Consider the following 19,420-nt stretch of genomic DNA (forward strand, 5'->3'; position numbering starts at 1 on the left):
ACTTCTACTAAGAGATTTTAAACCATTGACAACATCCATAAAATGGGTGTGCATATCAATAATGGTTTTGCTCGGCTTCATTCGAAATAGTTCAAAATCTTACATTAAAAGATTGACTTTAGAATCTTTAACTCTAGTAGTACCTTCGTGTGTGATTTCAAGAGTGTACCAAATATTGAAAGCTGTTTCGCACATAAAAATTTGATTGAATTCTTTTTTGTTTAAAGCGCATAATAGAGCATTCATAGCTCTAGCATTTAAAGAAAAAGTCTTCTTCTCTAAATCATTCCAATGGTTCATTGGAAGAGAAGACCTTTGAAAATTGCTTTCGATAATATTCCATAAATTTAAATCCAATGAAAGCAAGAAAACTCTCATTCGAGTTTTCCAATATGTGTAGTCCGTCCCATTGAACAACGGAGGACAAATGAGAGAGTGACCCTCTTGAAAGCCGAAAAGAGTCATTTCTCTTGGATGTTAAACCAAATGAGAAATACGTGGCTCTGATACCAACTATTAGGAATGAGTTGGCATTAAGGGGGGGGTGAATTAGTGCAGCGGAAAGATTATGTCAGTTTATAAAATTCTTTGTACGATAAAATCGATTTCGACGAAAACCATTTCAGAGAGATGTTAACTTTGAAATTGTATTCGTAAGCATAATGGAAGTAAAGCAAGTAAGAGTTTGTAGTGAAGGTAAACAACAAGAATAGAAATGCAAACCAAGTTTTTATAGTGGTTCTGTCATCATGACGTACATCCACTCTACTTATTCCCCTTCCATCGAGGCCACCGACATCCACTAACGATCTTCCTTTAATAGGCAAAGATCAACCTCCTTCTTACAACTCTATTCTCCTTTTGCAGGTTCAGGAGAGAACATTTATACTCTCTTTTTACAAAGCTTCCCTCACATTCTCCCTTAGAATGGTCTCTAAAATTTAGAATGAGGGACTCTATACTTTATAAGGGTTTTCAACTTTAGAAACATAGATATTTTGTTCAATTTTCTTACTTCTCTATGCTGGAATAGCTAAGGTATTTATAGACCCCAAATAGCTTCAAAAATGGAGCTAAAATTTAAATCCCCTGAAATTTCAAGGTATGGGCAGTACCACCGCCTGCACTGAGCGATACCACCAACTACAGCTTGACACTGGGCGGTACCACTAACCAGACTGGTGGTCACACCACCTGACAGTCTTGGGGACTGAGTCTGAGTGGTACCACTGCCCAGACTAGCGGTACCACCGCTTGATACCTTCTCGAAGATTGTGCCACGACGGTTTCACCTGTTTGGTCACTTTTTAGGCCTTTCTCTTGGTCCAACATAGCCTAAAATTGGGCCCAACTATCCCCTACTTGGGTTGGCCCAATTCTAATCCCAATTATATGCTAACTACAAATTTTAAGATATTTACTAAGCTAAAGAATGTTAGGATCGAGAGCACTAAGAGGGGGGGGGGGGGGGGTGAATTAGTGCAGCGGAAATCTTTCAGCGATTAAAAACGAAAGCTGCGTTCGTTTGATAAAAACTGTTTTGATGCAAAAGCCGATTCTAAGAATACTTATGATTAAGTACAGTTTATGTCTAAATACAGTTTGCGTCTAAGCGTAGTTTACGCAGTTTGTGTCTAAATGCAGTTTGCGTCTAAATGCAGATTGCGTCTAAGCGTAGTTTGGCGCAGTTTGCGTTTAAGCGCAGTTTGCGTCTAAGATCAGATTGCGTCTAAGCGCAGTGCAGTTTGCGTCTAAATGCAGTTTTACGTCTAAACACAGTTTTACGTCTAAACATAGTTTTACGTCTAAACGCAGTTTGCGTCTAAACGCAGTTTTACGTCTAAACGTAGTTTTATGTCTAAACGCAGTTTTAAAGGAATATGAACTTAGAAACTTCGTTCGTAAAAGCGCAGAAGACAGTTTTGCAGAATCAAAACGTAAACGTAAACTGTAATGTATGAAAACACCGATTTACGTCTGAATGCAGATTCGGAAAGATCAGCACTCAGAAACTTGTTCGTAAAGGCACAGAGAGCAGTAGCTATGTAGGAGGTTTGCAGTAATGATAAAGTGCTCAAAATAAACGCAAACCAGAGATTTAGAGTGGTTCGGTCAGTCTTGACCTACTCCACTTTTGGCTTCCTCCACCGACGAGGTCACCGACGTCAACTAGAGGCCTTCCTTCAATAGGTGAAGGCCAACTGCCCTTTTACAGATTCACTCCTTTTGGCGGGCTTAGGAGACAACCCTTACAGAAGTTTTCTCTCTTCTCTTTACAACTCAAACTTGAAGAATAGAAAGAGGAGAACTAGCAGTTTTGAGCTCTAAGAAACACAGAAAGATAGCAAGATTTCGAGTGTGTGTTCTGTGCTTTCAGTGCTGAATGGGTGGGGTATTTATAGGCCCCAACTCAATTCAAATTTGGAGCTCAAAACGATCAAATCCCGGAATTCCGGGATCAGGCGGTTGCACCTCCTGACTGGAGAGGTTGCACCGCCTGGCAGAGCTCGAAGACTGAGCCCAGGCAGTGCCACCTCTTGACTGAGGCGGTTGCACCTCTCTGCCAGAGCTCGAAGACCGAGCTCAGGCGGTGCCACCTCTCTGTCAGGGAGGTTGCACCGCCCAGTCTTGTTCGAAGACTGAGCTCAGGCGGTGCCACCTCCTGGCTGGGGAGGTTGCACCGCCCAGTCTCGCTGGGAGGCTTAGCCCAGGCGGTGCCACCTCCTGGCCTAGGCGGTTGCACCTCCTGGTGCAATCAGGGTCCGAATGGTTAGCTCCATTCGGCCCAATTTCAGTCTTTCAGGGGCCCAATTGCCCCAAGATTAAGCTAATGGGATCACCTCCCTTTTTCCAACTTAATCAACGTGCTAACTACGATTAGATCTAAGACAATTTCTGCAGCTTTGCTTCGGTGCGTCAATCGCTTCTTCCGGCGAGTTTCCGGCGAACTTCCGTCGATCATCCGATGAACCCTCGGTGATGCTCCTGCGGACTTTCGGCAAACTCCTGGACTTTGCGACGATCCACTTGGCAAGTTCCGACGAGCTTCGCTTGGCAAGCTTCTGGACTTCTCGGATCTGTTCTCGCAGAACCTCCGACGACCGTCCGAACTTCCGTCGAACTCTCGAACTCCCAACGTGATCATGAACTTGACTCCGGCGCAACTCCTGCTGCTTGTCTAACTTTCATCGTAGTTAATCCTGCACACTCAAAACAAAAACTTCGATCGAGATAATTAATCCTAAGCAATTAACCAAGTTGTCCGGCATGTCATTGGTCCCTCGACGCTTCGTCCGATTCTTCGGCGCATCGTCCTTTCCTGCAGCCTATTGCCCAATCGGCCAGTTGACTCCGCAACTCCGATATCCTTGGCACAATACCCGCTCTTCTTGGCCCGATGCCCGAGTCCACGACCCGAAGCCTTCTGTCGATACGTCAACCGATCCACCGGCCCGACGTCCAATCTTCTGACATGTTCCTCCGGCACAACATGATGTTCCTGCTTTAATTGTCTCATCCTAATCGAAGCACCCTGCGTCACTCAAAACACAGATTAAATCATAAACATATATCAAGGAGTTTCATCATCAAAATACGAGATTCAACAATCTCCCCCTTTTTGATGATGACAACTACTTGATGACGGAGTTAAACTTAACTCCCGGAGTTTAAACAAACTCCCCCTATCAATATGCCTTATTGATAGAAACTCTTAGATTCAAAAATCTAAGCAACATGTCATCATAAACGGAGTTAACCTTAACTCCCAGAGTTTAAACAAACTCCCCCTATCAATATGCCATATTGATAGAAACTCTTGGATTCAAAAATCCAAGCAACATGTCATCATAAACTTATGCATAACATGTGATGTCATCAACATACTTCTCCCCCTTTGTCATCAACAAAAAGGAGAAGTACCACAATCAAGTGTTTGTGATGTAAGTTTTAACTCATTGCATGAAAAACATAATATCAAGTTTTATCATCATGCAGTTTTGAAGCTAGAAAATTTAGCAAATGTTACATCATGCTTAGAACATTCAAGCTATCAAGTTTTAGATATGCAAGTTTTACAGCATACAAGATAGCACTTTTATGCAAGCTAGCAATGTTGCAACATTTTAGAACTTGCAAGCTAGCAATTTAGAGATGTTCAAGAAGGCAACTCTTGCTTCTTGAAATATGCAAGTTGTAAGCTAGCAAATTTTTACGATATGCAAGTTTTGCTTCTTGAGATAGGCAAGATAGCACTTTTGCAAATTTTTGTTTGGCAAGCTTGTGATGTTCAAGATAACAAGCTCTTTCTTCTCTTTTGAGAAGTGTCATTTTTGCTTTCTTTGCAAAGTGCAAGCTAGCAAAATGCCAAACTAGCAAGAGATAATGTTTTACATGAGGCAAGCAAACAATTTGGCAAGTGTTACATTTGCATCTTCTCTTTATATGTGCAAGAAAATAAATAAGTTTTTGCATTTTCTTGACATTTCAAGCTAGCAATTATCGGTGATGTTCAAGATAGCAATTTCTTCTCTTTTGTAATTTTTGCCTCTTTTTTTTTTTGAATTGTGCTAGCAAGTTATCTCCTCCTTAGTCATTGTCAAAAAGAAGGGAAAACCCTTTCTGTCAATTTCTAAATCATGACAAAGGTGAGTAATCATTCTTATTTCAAAATTCCATAATTGAGATAAACCTTGAATTCAAATCAAGGCAATTTTAATCAAGGTTCATATCATATGCAATACATTACGTAGAAAGCATAAGTATTGCATGCATCATTTTAGCAACAAATCGTAGCATTTCATCACATGGCAAGATTTCATCAAGTAGAATTACGATGCAAGTTCTTGATATCTTAACATGATGAAAATTCAAATATGGCACTTATAGTATCAATTCATATATTTCTCCCCCTTTATCATTAACAAAAGGAGAAGTAGCTCTAGCTATTTTAAAATATATGCAAGTTTTTATAACATGAAGCTATATTTTCATCACAACATATAAGCACAAAAGCATAGCAAGATTCTTAGGTTCAATCATGGCAATTCAACACTTGCTTCATGTGCAAGATTGCACTTGCTTTTCTTTGCATGTTCTAACTAGCAAAAGCTTTCTCCCCTTTGTTTTTGTCGAAAAGAAGGGAGTAATCAATGGCCAAAAATTTTAATTATTATACAGGCCATATTACAAAATCTTGTCATGATATCAAGAAAGTTCAAAAAAGACATGATCCATTCAACAAATCCTTTTAATAGGGCAAAGGAATTATATAACCAAGAATCATGATTAAAATATTTCAATATCATAGATCAAGTCATGATTCGTGATTCATCATAAAGCAAATTAATTTTCAGTCATCACATAAGGCATTTAAAGAATTTTTGAAACATAGAAGAATGATTAATTTAAGCATGTAATGTTTCAATCAAAATCAAGTCATGAATACCAATACTTTCATATTGTGAGTATCAATTCATGAATACCAAAAGATATTATTTGTGATTTCAATTTTGCAAGATCATGATTATGATTTAGACATAACTTATTCAAATCAAATCAAGTCATTAAAATTAATTTCGAAATTCACAAAATATCATGAAATCAAAAGACAAGTTGCATTTCATTTGAAGAACTCTTTTTTGATAAATGTAGGGAGCATAATGAACGATCTTGATTTATAAAGAGCTTCATGTTATAATTATCAAGATCATGATTTTAATAATTATTGTCTTTAGCAAAGAATAACAAAAGCACTTTATTTTTGCATAAGAAATCTCATTGTATTATGATTTATAAATTCTTTTTCTGCACATGAATCATAGGAGATATGTATGTGAAACAAATCTTTGCAAGCAAAAACACTATCATTCATATTTCAAGATAGAATTTATAAGCAGGAATCATTTCATCAAATCTATTTTAGAAAAATATTTTTTAAAAGTGTATGAGAAAATCCGATTGTTAGGATACCAATTGTTAAGTGAATCCGAAAATGAAATTAGTACTTTCATGCATTCGGATAAGATTTTGCTATAGATTTTCAAGTTCAATTATGAAGATAAAACATGCTCATGATCATAAAAATTTATGTATCCAAAACATATAATTTCCAACATGTTATAGTGTAAAATCATCATGGCAATTAAGTGTTTTGAACATTGAATCAAGAATGTCCGAAAAATAATCTTAACACGTTCATGCATTCGAGCACATTTTTGCCATAGTTTTTCAAATATACTCATGAGAATAACACATGCTTATCATTGGCTTAAAATCTCATGCATAAAATTGTTAATTAAAATATTTAATTTCATCATTATGCATTTCTTCAAATCAAACATGATCTTTAATCAAAATCGAGAAATAACAATGGAAATCAACGTAATACACATTATTACTTCTTAACCATGATTTCATATTTTCAATCAAGATCATTTTATTTGTTTATCATAAAATATGCAATATTATCATTTTCGAAATTACTTAGTATGATCATAATAATTTTTTTAACATGTAATTTTTAAGAAAATTAATTCTAAACTAAAAGAGAAAAATACATCATGAAAGCATCAAGTAATTTCAAAATAAATTAGGGGGATTTCGATTACCTCATCATTGTAGGCTGTTAAGGCGTAGTTTGCCGCCTTGCCTTTGTTGACTTTCTCTTCTTTGGAGGAGCTCGATTCATCCCAATTTTTGTTCTTCTTCTTGCGTTTAAAGCAAGTAGTTTGATTCTTTTTGCTTTTTAATTTTCGTTTCATTTGTAGTTTAAGTTCACTATCACTTGAGCTTATGCTCGAGTGGTCTTCAAATGTTCTATGTCCCAAATCCTTCCTGTTCTTTGGAAGGTTGTTTTGTTCATCATTGTCCTCATCACTTGAGTCATCGCTCAAGTGGCATTCATTTGTCCAGAGTTCCAAAACCTTCCTGTTCTTTGGAAGGTGATTGTGTTCAACATGTTCATCATGTGCATTGTGCGCTATTTCATATGTCATCAATGAACCAATTAGTTCTTCAAGTGGTAAGTTGTTTAGGTTTTTAGCTTCTTGTACTGCAGTTACTTTTGAATCCCACTTCTTAGAAAGAGAACGCAAAATCTTGTTTACGAGTTCAAAGTCCGAAAAACATTTTCCAAGAGCTCTTAAACTATTGACGACATCCGTGAAACGGGTGTACATGTCGCCTATAGTCTCGCTTGGTTGCATTCGAAAAAGCTCGAAATCATGCAATAAAAAGTTAACTTTCGAGTCTTTGACACTACTAGTTCTCTCGTGCGTGATTTCAAGTGTTCGCCAAATGTCAAAAGCTGTTTCGCACGTAGAAATCCGATTGAACTCATTTTTGTCCAAAGCGCAAAATAAGGCATTCATAGCCTTTGCGTTTAAAGAGAAATACTTCTTCTCCAAATCCGACCATTCGTTCGTCGGTTTAGAGGGAAGTTGAAAACTGTTTTCAACGATATTCCATAAATCCAGATTTAGAGAAATCAAGAAAACTCTCATTCGAGTTTTCCAATAAGTGTAGTCCAATCCGTTAAAGAACGGTAGACGAAAGACCGAAAAGCCCTCTTGAAGAGCCATTTCTCTCGGGTGTAAATCCGAAATGAGAAATACCCCGCTCTGATACCAATTGTTAGGATTGAGAGCACTAAGGGGGGGGGGGTGAATTAGTGCAGCGTAAATCTTTCAGCGATTAAAAACGAAAGCTGCGTTCGTTTGATAAAAAATGTTTTGATGCAAAAGCCGATTCTAAGAATACTTATGATTAAGTACAATTTATGTCTAAATACAGTTTGCGTCTAAGCGTAGTTTACGCAGTTTGTGTCTAAATGCAGTTTGCGTCTAAATGCAGATTGCGTCTAAGCGCAGTTTGGCGCAGTTTGCGTTTAAGCGTAGTTTGCGTCTAAGATCAGATTGCGTCTAAGCGCAGTGCAGTTTGCGTCTAAACGCAGTTTTACGTCTAAACACAGTTTTACGTCTAAACGTAGTTTTACGTCTAAACGCAGTTTGCGTCTAAACGCAGTTTTACGTCTAAACGTAGTTTTACGTCTAAACGCAGTTTTAAAGGAATCTGAACTTAGAAACTTCGTTCGTAAAAGCGCAGAAGACAGTTTTGCAGAATCAAAACGTAAACGTAAACTGTAATGTATGAAAACACTGATTTACGTCTGAATGCAGATTCGGAAAGATCAGCACTTAGAAACTTGTTCGTAAAGGCACAGAGAGCAGTAGCTATGTAGGAGGTTTGCAGTAATGTTAAAGTGCTCAAAATAAACGCAAACCAGAGATTTAGAGTGGTTCGGTCAGTCTTGACCTACTCCACTTTTGGCTTCCTCCACCGACGAGGTCACCGACGTCAACTAGAGGCCTTCCTTCAATAGGCGAAGGCCAACTGCCCTTTTACAGATTCACTCCTTTTGGCGGCCTTAGGAGACAACCCTTACAGAAGTTTTCTCTCCTCTCTTTACAACTCAAACTTGAAGAATAGAAAGAGGAGAACTAGCAGTTTTGAGCTCTAAGAAACACAGAAAGATAGCAAGATTTTGAGTGTGTGTTCTGTGCTTTCAGTGCTGAATGGGTGGGGTATTTATAGGCCCCAACTCAATTCAAATTTGGAGCTCAAAACGATCAAATCCCGAAATTCCGGGATCAGGCGGTTGCACCTCCTGACTGGAGAGGTTGCACCGCCTGACTGGAGAGGTTGCACCGCCTGGCAGAGCTCGAAGACTGAGCCCAGGCAGTGCCACCTCTTGACTGAGGCGGTTGCACCTCTCTGCCAGAGCTCGAAGACCGAGCTCAGGCGGTGCCACCTCTCTGTCAGGGAGGTTGCACCGCCCAGTCTTGCTCGAAGACTGAACTCAGGCGGTGCCACCTCCTGGCTGGGGAGGTTGCACCGCCCAGTCTCGCTGGGAGGCTTAGCCCAGGCGGTGCCACCTCCTGGCCTAGGCGGTTGCACCTCCTGGTGCAATCAGGGTCCGAATGGTTGTCTCCATTCGGCCCAATTTCAGTCTTTCAGGGGCCCAATTGCCCCAAGATTAAGCTAATGGGATCACCTCCCATTTTCCAACTTAATCAACGTGCTAACTACGATTAGATCTAAGACAATTTTTGCAGCTTTGCTTCGGTGCGTCAATTGCTTCTTCCGGCGAGTTTCCGGCGAACTTCCGTCGATCATCCGATGAACCCTCGATGATGCTCCTGCGGACTTCCGGCAAACTCCTGGACTTTGCGACGATCCACTTGGCAAGTTCCGACGAGCTTCGTTTGGCAAGCTTCTGGACTTCTCGGATCTGTTCTCGCAGAACCTCCGACGACCGTCCGAACTTCCGTCGAACTCTCGAACTCCCAACGTGATCATGAACTTGACTCCGGCGCAACTCCTGCTGCTTGTCTAACTTTCATCGTAGTTAATCCTGCACACTCAAAACAAAAACTTCGATCGAGATAATTAATCCTAAGCAATTAACCAAGTTGTCCGGCATGTCATTGGTCCCTCGACGCTTCGTCCGATTCTTCGGCGCATCGTCCTTTCCTGCAGCCTATTGCCTAATCGGCCAGTTGACTCCGCAACTCCGATATCCTTGGCACAATACCCGCTCTTCTTGGCCCGATGCCCGAATCCACGACCCGAAGCCTTCTGTCGATACGTCAACCGATCCACCGGCCCGACGTCCAATCTTCTGACATGTTCCTCCGGCACAACATGATGTTCCTACTTTAATTGTCTCATCCTAATCGAAGCACCCTGCGTCACTCAAAACACAGATTAAATCATAAACATATATCAAGGAGTTTCATCATCAAAATACGAGATTCAACAAAGAAAGTCCGTAAGTCTAGGTTTCTTCTGACGAGCTTCTAGCGATCTTCCGGCGAACTTCCGACGATCTCTCGGTAATATTCCAGCAGACTCCCGGTAGGCTCCTGGACTTCACAATGATCTTCTTAGAGAGTTCCGATGAGCTTCTTTGGCAAGCTCCTGGACTTCTTGCTCAATTCCGGCGGAACTTCTAACGAACGTTCGAACTTCCGACGAACTCTCGAACTTCCAACGAAATCGCGTTCTTGACTCCGGGATTTCATTTTACTTTATGCCTTGCTATCGTAGTTAATCTTGTTCACATAAAACACACTTTGATCTAGACAATGATTACTAAGCATGAATCATGTTGTCCGATATGTCATTGATCCATCGACACTTCGTCCGATTCTTCAGCGCATCATCCTCTCTTGCGGTCTATTACCCAATCGGCTAGTTGACCTCCGTAACTCTGTTATCCTTGGCGCAATATCCGCTCTTCTTGGCCTGATGCCCGAAACCATGGCTTGAAGCCTTCTGTCAATACGTCGACCGATCCTCCGGTACGACATCCAATCTTCTGACATGTTTTTCTTTAGCCCAACATGATTCTTTCTACTTTAATTGTCTCTCCCTGATCGAAGCTTCCTGTGTCACTCAAAACATAAATTAAATCATAAATACTATCAATTGGTTTCATCATCAAAATCTAATATTCAACAAGTACGTCAGCAGTCGATGAGTCGAGTAAATTATTATGAGGACAATAATTCACTAAGCTAGAATGAGTTCTGATAGGTATGACTCACGGCCAGCTCGCTATTGGGCCTAGAGGGTCACACACATATGGTAGACATTATTGAATCTCGGATTTTGATGATGAAACCAATTGTAGTGTTATTCTAATATGCATGTGAGTGACACAGGGCTAACATCAATCAGGAGAGACAAATTGATTAAAGTAGAAGGAATCAGACATTGGGCCGGAGTGAACATGTAAGAATATTAGACGTCGGGCCGAAGGAACGGTTGGCGTGTCGGCAGAAGGCTTCGGGCCGAGAATTCGGGCATCGATCCTAGAAGAGTGGATATTACGCCAAGGAAATCAGAGTTACAGAAGTCAACATGTCAATTGGGCAAAGGCTGCAAAAGAGGATGATGCGTCGAAGGATCGGACGAAGCGTCGGAAGAACCAATGACATGTCGGACTACACATGATTAGTGCTTGTAATAATTTATCTAGATTGAGTTAGGTTTAGAATGTAATTAGACAAATTCAATTAAGGGCCAATTGGGCCCAAAATAGGGCTATTTTTGGGCCAAGAGAAAGGCCCATTCAGTGACCCAAGTTTGGGCTATGATGGGGCCAAGTGGAAGGCCTAAACAGTGATCCAACAGGTGGCACCGTCGTGGCATAGTCTCCAAGACTATGTCAGGTGGTTGTACCGCTAGTCTAGACGATGGTACCGCCAGACTAGGTTGTGGTACCACCTAGTGTTAGTGCTGCAAGCAGTGGTACTGCCCAGCATAGGCGGTGGTACCGCCAGGACCTGGGAAACCCGAGATGAGACCTTTTTAGGCTCCAAGTTTGAATCAACTTGAAGCCTATAAATATCCCTCTCATCCTTGGTTAAACAACACACAACTGAGAGTGAAAAATGGAGAGAAAACTCTATTTCAATTATGTGTGAACTCCTCTCAAAGTTCTAAGTGTTAGAATAGTTTGAGAGAGGAGTAAGTGAGGGTGTAAGGGTTATCTCCTAAACTCGGTAAAAGGAGAATCGAGTTGTAAAAGGTGGTTGGTCTTCGCCTATTGAAGGAAGACCGATAGTGGATACTGGTGGCCTCGACGGAAGAGGAATCGGTGGAGTGGATGTAGGTCACGATGACCGAACCACTATAAAAATCCAATTTGTGTTTCCTTTGTGTAATTTACCAAACCGCCTTCTCATTACTTGATTTACATCCATTACACTCTTACGAATGCTTTCAAGTTAATATCTTCCGAAACATTTTTAATCGCAACGAATTTAATTGAATTGATGTGATTTTACCGCTGTACTTAATTCACCCCCCCACCCACCCCTCTTAATGCCGACTCATTCCTAATAGTTGTTATCAGAGCCACATTCTTCTCATTTGGTTTAACACCCAAAGAGAAATGGCTCTTTTCGGCTTTCAAGAGGGTTACTCTCTTATTCGTCCTCCCTTGTTCAATGGGACAAACTACACATATTGGAAAACTCGATTGAGAGTTTTCTTTTTTTCTTTGGATTTGAATTTATGGAATATCATTAAAAATGGATTTAAAAAGTCTTCTACTCCAATAAAAGAATGGAATGATTTGGAGAAGAAATTTTTTTCTTTAAATGCTAGAGCAATAAATGCTCTATTTTGCGCCTTAGACAAAAATGAATTCAATCGGGTTTCTACTTACGAAACGACTTTTGATATTTGGCACATTCTTGAAACCACACACGAAGGCACTAGTGGAGTAAAAGTTTCAAAGATTAATCTTTTAATACATAACTTCGAATTGTTTCATATGAAACCAAGCGAAACCATTGGAGATATGTACACCCATTTTATGGATGTCGTCAATGGTTTAAAAGTACTTGACAAATGTTTTTTGAATTTTGAACTTGTTAATAAAGTTTATGATCGCTTTCTAAAAATTAGGATTTGAAAATAATGATAATACAAGAATCAAAAGATTTAAACCATTTTCCGATTGAAGAACTTATATGATCTTTGATGACCTATGAAATGACATGCAATGTACGTGAAGAACTCAAGAACAACCTTCCAAAGAACAGGAAGGATTTGACACTTAGAACAAATGAAGACCACTTGAGCGAAAGCTCAAGTAATGATGACCTTGAACTTCTCAAGCTTAAAAAATTCTTAAAACAAGAATCAAAGAAAAAAATTAAAGTTAAAAAGAACGCAACTACTTACTATGAACGCAAGAAGAATGAAGCACTTTGGGATGAATCGAGCTCATCGAATGATGAGGAGCAAACCGATGAAGATGAAACAATGAACTTTGCCTTAACGGCTTTCGACGATGAGGTAATCAAAATCCCCTTAGTTTATTTCGAAATTACATAATGCTTTTCATGAGTTATTTCTAATTTAGTTTAGAAAAAAATTATATATTAATTTTTCTTGAAAATTGCATGTTTAAAGAAGTAATGGAAATATTAAATATTTTGATTTGGAATAAATGAAAAAGGTATGCTTATATGAAATAATGTAAGTATTATGCTTGACGATTTTTTATTTAAATTATGCATGATAATTTGAAGCAATGATGATTTTTGGGTAATTTATGGTTTATTGATCTTGATGATTTCAATGATGAGATTTACTCTTTCGATTTTAAACCATGATATATGGCTTTCATACGAAAAACTTGAGCGTGCTTATATGAAATCAATTATATGAATTGAAACACTAAAAAGAGGAAAGCTTTCTCTTTCAAAAAATTTTTTTTCTCTACTTTATCAATTTTTAAAAAGGAGAGATTAATGAATCTATCTATGTCCTTTTTATGAATCTCTTGAAAATGATTTTAACTTGACGATTTGAATTTGAACGAGCTTTATCTTGATTTTTCGAGATGTATAACTAGAAATTTCTTATGCATCAATCAAGATATTATATCATTTTTTCTCTTATGTTTCTTTTTGCCAATTGCTAAAGAGAAAATAAATGATCAAAATGTTGATTTAATGATGAATGTTTGGTACCAACAATCATGAAGTGATAAATGCTTAAAGATATTGATTTGATGTTTGGTATCATGAATGCTTTAGTATCATGCATGGGAGTAATGATGAAGGTTTTGAATATAAATGTTTGTATCATATTTGATGATTTTACATTTTGAAATTATGCATGATGAGTTGAAGTGATGTTGGTTTAAAAATATTTATTCAAATGTATGAATCAACAATCTTTTTATTAAAATGAATCATGGTTTCTCTTGATTTCTCGAATTTTAGACTTGATCTTTCATTTTTGATGATTGAAATATTGATATAATTATGAATGATGTTTTGATATTATGCATGCAATACTTTAACTTATGATAATGATGCATGCAATAATGAAATATTCATGATAAAAAATTATTTTGACATTCATGACTTGATTTTTTATCTTTGTTGTTTACCTTTGTCATGATTTGAAAATTGTTGTAAAGGGAAAAAAATTACAACATTGTATTCTTCCCTTCTTTTTGACAATGACAAAGGGAAAGAAAAATTGCTAACTCAGGATGCAAAAGAAGCAAAATTGCTAGCTTGCTCATCTCAAAAGAGAAGCAAGAAGTGCTATCTTGCAAATCTCAAGACGCACAAATGCAAACTTGCAAAATTTATAATCTTACATATCTTTAAAAATTATGATGATTTGGTAATTATGCATGTTCTAAAATGTTGTAAGATTCACTAGCTTGCATGATGTAGAACTTGCTATCTTGAACATCACCAAGAAGTGCTATCTTGCATATCTCAAGAAGCAAAACATGCTAACTTGCGCATCTAGCAAAATTTACAAACTTGCAAAACTCAAATTTTTGATAGCTTGCATGATGATAAAACTGAAGATAATGTTTATTATGCAATGATTTGAACTGTAATATGTCATAAACACTTGTTAATTGAACTTCTCCTTTTTGTTGATGACAAAGGGGGAGAAGTATGATGTTATGCATGATTTTATCATGACATATTACTTGGATTTTTGAATCCAAGTGTTATATCAATATGGCATATTGATAGGGGGAGTTAAGGTTAACTCCGTCATCAATTGGTTGTCATCATCAAAAAGGGGGAGATTTTTGAATCTCATATTTTCATGATAAAACCAATTGTAGTATTGTTTTAATATACGTTTGAGTGACGCAGGGTTAACATCGATCAGGAGAGACAAATTAATTAAAGTAGGAGGAATCGGACATTGGGCCGGAGTGAATATGTTAAAATATTGGACATCGGGCCAGAGGGACAATCGACGTGTCGGCAGAAGGCTTCGGGCCAAGAATTCGAGCATCGGGCCTAGAAGAGCAAACATTGCGCCAAGGAGATCGAAGTTGCAGAGGTCAACATGCCGATTGGGCAAAAGCCACAAAAGAGGACGATGCGCCAAAGGATCGGACAAAGCGCTGGAAGAACCAATGACATGTCGGACAACACATGATTAGTGCTTGTAATAATTTGCCTAGATCGAGTTAGGTTTTAGAGTTTAATTGAGTCAGTTTAGAATATAATTAGACCAACTCAATTAGTGGCCAATTGGGCCCAAAATAGGGTTGTTTTGGACCAAGAGGAAGGCTCATTCAGTGACCCAAGTTTAGGTTGTGTTGGGCCAAGTGAGAGGCCCAAACAGTGACCTAACAGGTGGCACCATCATGGCACAGTCTCCAAGACTATGTCAGGCGGTGGTACCACCCAGTGGCAGTGTCAGGCGGTGGTACCACTAGTCTGGGCAGTGGTACCACCGAGATAGTCTTCCAGGTGGTGGTACCGCTAGGATGGGCGGTGGTACTGCCAGGACCCAAGAAACCCGGGATAAGACCTTTTTAGGCTCTAAGTTTGAATCAACTTGAAGCCTATAAATACCCTTCTCATCCCTAGTTAAACAACACACAACTGAGAGCAAAAAATGGAAAGAAAACTCTATTTCAATTATGTGTGAACACCTCTCAAAGTTTTAAGTGTTATAATAGTTTGAGAAATGAGTAAGTGGGGATGTAAGGGTTATCTCCTAAACCCGGTAAAAGGAGAATCGAGTTGTAAAAGGTGGTTGGTCTTCGCCTATTGAAGGAAGACCGATAGTGGATACCGGTGGCCTCCGCGGAAGAGAAATCGGTGGAGTGGATGTAGGTCACGATGACCGAACCGCTATAAAAATTTGGTTTGCGTTTCCTTTGTGCAATTTGCTAAACTGTCTTCTCATTACTTGCTTTACATCCACTACACTCTTACGAACGCTTTTAAGTTAACATCTTCCGAAATGGTTTTAATCGCAATGAATTTAATTGAACCGACGTGATTTTACCGCTGCACTAATTCACCCCCCCCCCTCTTAGTGCCGACTCGTTCCTAACAGACATTATGACGAGTAGAGGTTCGGATATGAGATATCCGTCGGAGCCCTTATCTTATTAGATATCTAATAAGCCATTGAATTATTGAATCTTATGGATGAGATTCAGTAAGAGCCAATGAGAGATTATTAGATAGAGCTATACTAATCTAAGATGCTTGGGTAGTTGGATGAAGATCCAATACCCAATAGGGCATGATCTATTATGGTTAAGTTGACAGGGGGCCTCTATAAATATGAAGAAACCAAAAACCCATAGACTAGAGACTTCTTAGTTACCACATCCTATTCTTCTCTCCCCTTCTCCTCCTCAAATAGCAGGTGTGGAGATTTATGTAGTGATTTGAGGAGTGTCATTATAGCCCTGCTATGTGGATTACCACTAGAGGAGAGGACGCTTGACCTCCTTCATCCTCTCCTATAGATCTATAAGGATTCAGGGATATATGATCTCCCTAAGTAACACAACCATCTCACACGTGGATTCAAGTTTCACCGGTTTTTGCGTACTAATCATCGCACGACAACGAACATCTTTTTGGGAAATTTTGGGTTTTTGTTTTCTATTCTTCCGTTACGTATATGATGTCACCCCTAGATTTTCCTACAATCATTATATAGGACTACTAGATAAATAATAATAATTAATTAAAATTTTTAATTAACTAATATTTTTTTAATTCGAGACATCTAGGGAATTTTCTGAATTATGAAGGGCATTTAAGTAATTTGGATAAAAAGGATAAACTATTGAATTTTTAAAATTCATAGTGGTAAAAATGTCTTTTATACATAGAACCCTAATCTCTTGCTTGCGGGCGTTGTGCCCGTGGGTGCCGCCCCTCCGAGCGCTATCGCGGGCAAGCCCCGCCCTCCGCAAGCAGCTCGCCTACGGGCGCCGCTAGTTGTCTACACATAGATGGCCAAGGTTGTAAGTAGCCTTTGGCCACTTCTGCGAGGGCAACAATAGTTGCTGCCCTTTCTCGCCTTTGCATCAATAATTTTGACTTCAAAAGCTTTTCTAAAACATAACATACGCAGTTCAAAACCAATCTTTTGCATGAACAACCTAGCTCTGATACCACTAGAGGAAAATCTAGGAGCGACATCACACATGCAGCGGAAGAATAAAAAGAAAAATCTCATATTTCCATAAAAAGGTTTTATCATCATGCGAAGATTGGTGCACAAGAACCCGCAAAACTAAAAACCACATGTGTGATAGTTGTCTTACAAAGGGAGATCATATATCCCTGAATTCTTACAGATCTGTGAGAGACGATGAAGGAGGTCAATTGTCCTCCTCTCTAGAAGTGATCCACACGATAGGGGCTATGAATATTAGGAATGAGTCGGTAGGGGGGGGGGGGGTGGGGGGTGAATTAGTGCAGCGGATAAAAACGTCGATTTGAAAATTTTATTTCGATTAAACCCATTTCGGAAAGGTATTAACTTGAAAATGTACAAAGAGTGTAATGATAAAGTAAAGCACGTAAGGCAGTTTGCAGTAAAGGTAAATTGCAAGAAGTAAATACAAACTGAGCTTTATAGTGGATCGGTCATCGTAACCTACATCCACTCCCGATTCCTCCTTCGTTGAGGCTACCGGCATCCACTATCGATCTTCCTTCAATGGGTGAACACCAACTACCCTCTTACAATACTTTCTCCTTTTCACAGGTTTAGGAGATAATCTTTACAAGTTACTCTTTTACAAGTATTCCCTCACACACCTCTCTTAGGACTAACTCTAAGTACTAAGAGGAGGGAACTCAAAGTTTTGGCAGAGTTTACTTAATTTTTTCCTCTAGAATTCTTACTCCTTTTTTGCTGCCCAAGTGGGGTATTTATAGGCCCTAAATGGTTTTGAAAAATGGAGCCAAAAATTTAAACTTTCGGGTCTTCTAGGTACGGGCGGTACCACCACCTGCAGCTTGACACTAGGTGGTACCACCACTTGACAGCCTCAGAGACTGAGTTTTTCGAGTTTTCCAACTCATAGGCGGTTCTACCTCCTGTTCTAGTAGTGCCACCGCCTAGCCCAACATTTGAGTCATTGAATGTGCCTCCTAATGAGCCTAAATCACTCCCAATTTAGGCCCAATTGGCCCCTAATTGAGTTGGCCCAATTCCAATCCAATTATGTGCTAACTACGAATTTTAAGACATTTGCTATACTAAACAAGTCCGTAAGTCTAGGTTTCTTCCGTCGAGCTTCTAGCGATCTTCCGGCGATCTCTCGACAATGTTTCAGCGGACTCCCAGCAAGCTCCTAGACTTCACAATGATCTTCTTGGCAAGTTTTGATGAGCTTCTTTGGCAAGCTCCTGGACTTCTCGGTCAATTCTGACAGAACTTTCAAATCATGACAAAGGTAAAGTATCAATATTATTTTAATATATTTGTGCACCATTATAGTTTCAAATTAAAATATGCATAGTTTCAAAATCTTACATTTCATCCTTACTTCATGCATGATCCCAAAAATAAATCATCACTATACGCATATCATACATGATACTCAAGCATTCATGATACATTATTTTAACAATAATTCATAGTATTGCATGCATCATTCCAAATCATAAATAATTCAAATCATGATGGTATCAAAATGTCAAATTATATTACATCCTACCATACATGATCATAACTTCTCATTTGTATGCATCAACATAAATTCATGACTATTTCATGCATAATTTCATATCATCATATGAAGAATATTAGGAGAATTTTGGTGATGAGATATACTTCATAAATATAATAAATTATAAAAATCATATCATGAAAGATAAGATCATGTGAATACCAAAAGACATGATTTATATATAAAATTTTCTCAAAATGCAAGAATTATATGAAAATAAAATGTAAGAAATCTTGATTCATAAAAGAAAATCTCAAGTTAAGAAATCAAGAGAAGGTTAATGATTTGATTGGAAAAATCACATTTATATTCAAATCATCAAATCATCACAATCATAAGAGATTCAAATGACATTAATTGATTTATCAATCTCTTGAGATGCTAGCGATTTTCTTTCTCCCTTTTGTCATTGTAAACAAGAATGAAGAAGGGAAGAAATGCATAACAAAACTCAAGTCATAAATTTTCAAGATGTCAAGTAGCATATCATAGTTTGTTAGGACAAGTCTCCTTTTTTGGTGGATAGCAAAAAGAAACAAGGAGAAAATGAACTTAATTCATAGAAAGATTTTAAGTATCAAATATCAAGAAATCAAGATCATGAATTGGATTATTTTCCTTTTTAGTAAATGGCAAAGAGAAACATAAGAGATCAAATAAGAAATCTTGATTAATAAAATATTTCATGCTATAAATCTCGAGAAATTATTATCTTGATAAAACTCATAGTTAAAGAGATTCACAAAAGCATAATATACATGGATTTATTAATCTTTTATCGAAAAATCAATAAGATAGAGATGGCAAATGTATTCTCTTTTTATGTGTTTTATTTTAAGTTGTTTGTTTCATACAAGC

The sequence above is a fragment of the Musa acuminata genome, chromosome BXJ3-8, assembly GCF_036884655.1.
Source record: "Musa acuminata AAA Group cultivar baxijiao chromosome BXJ3-8, Cavendish_Baxijiao_AAA, whole genome shotgun sequence".
Classification (NCBI taxonomy): domain Eukaryota; kingdom Viridiplantae; phylum Streptophyta; class Magnoliopsida; order Zingiberales; family Musaceae; genus Musa; species Musa acuminata.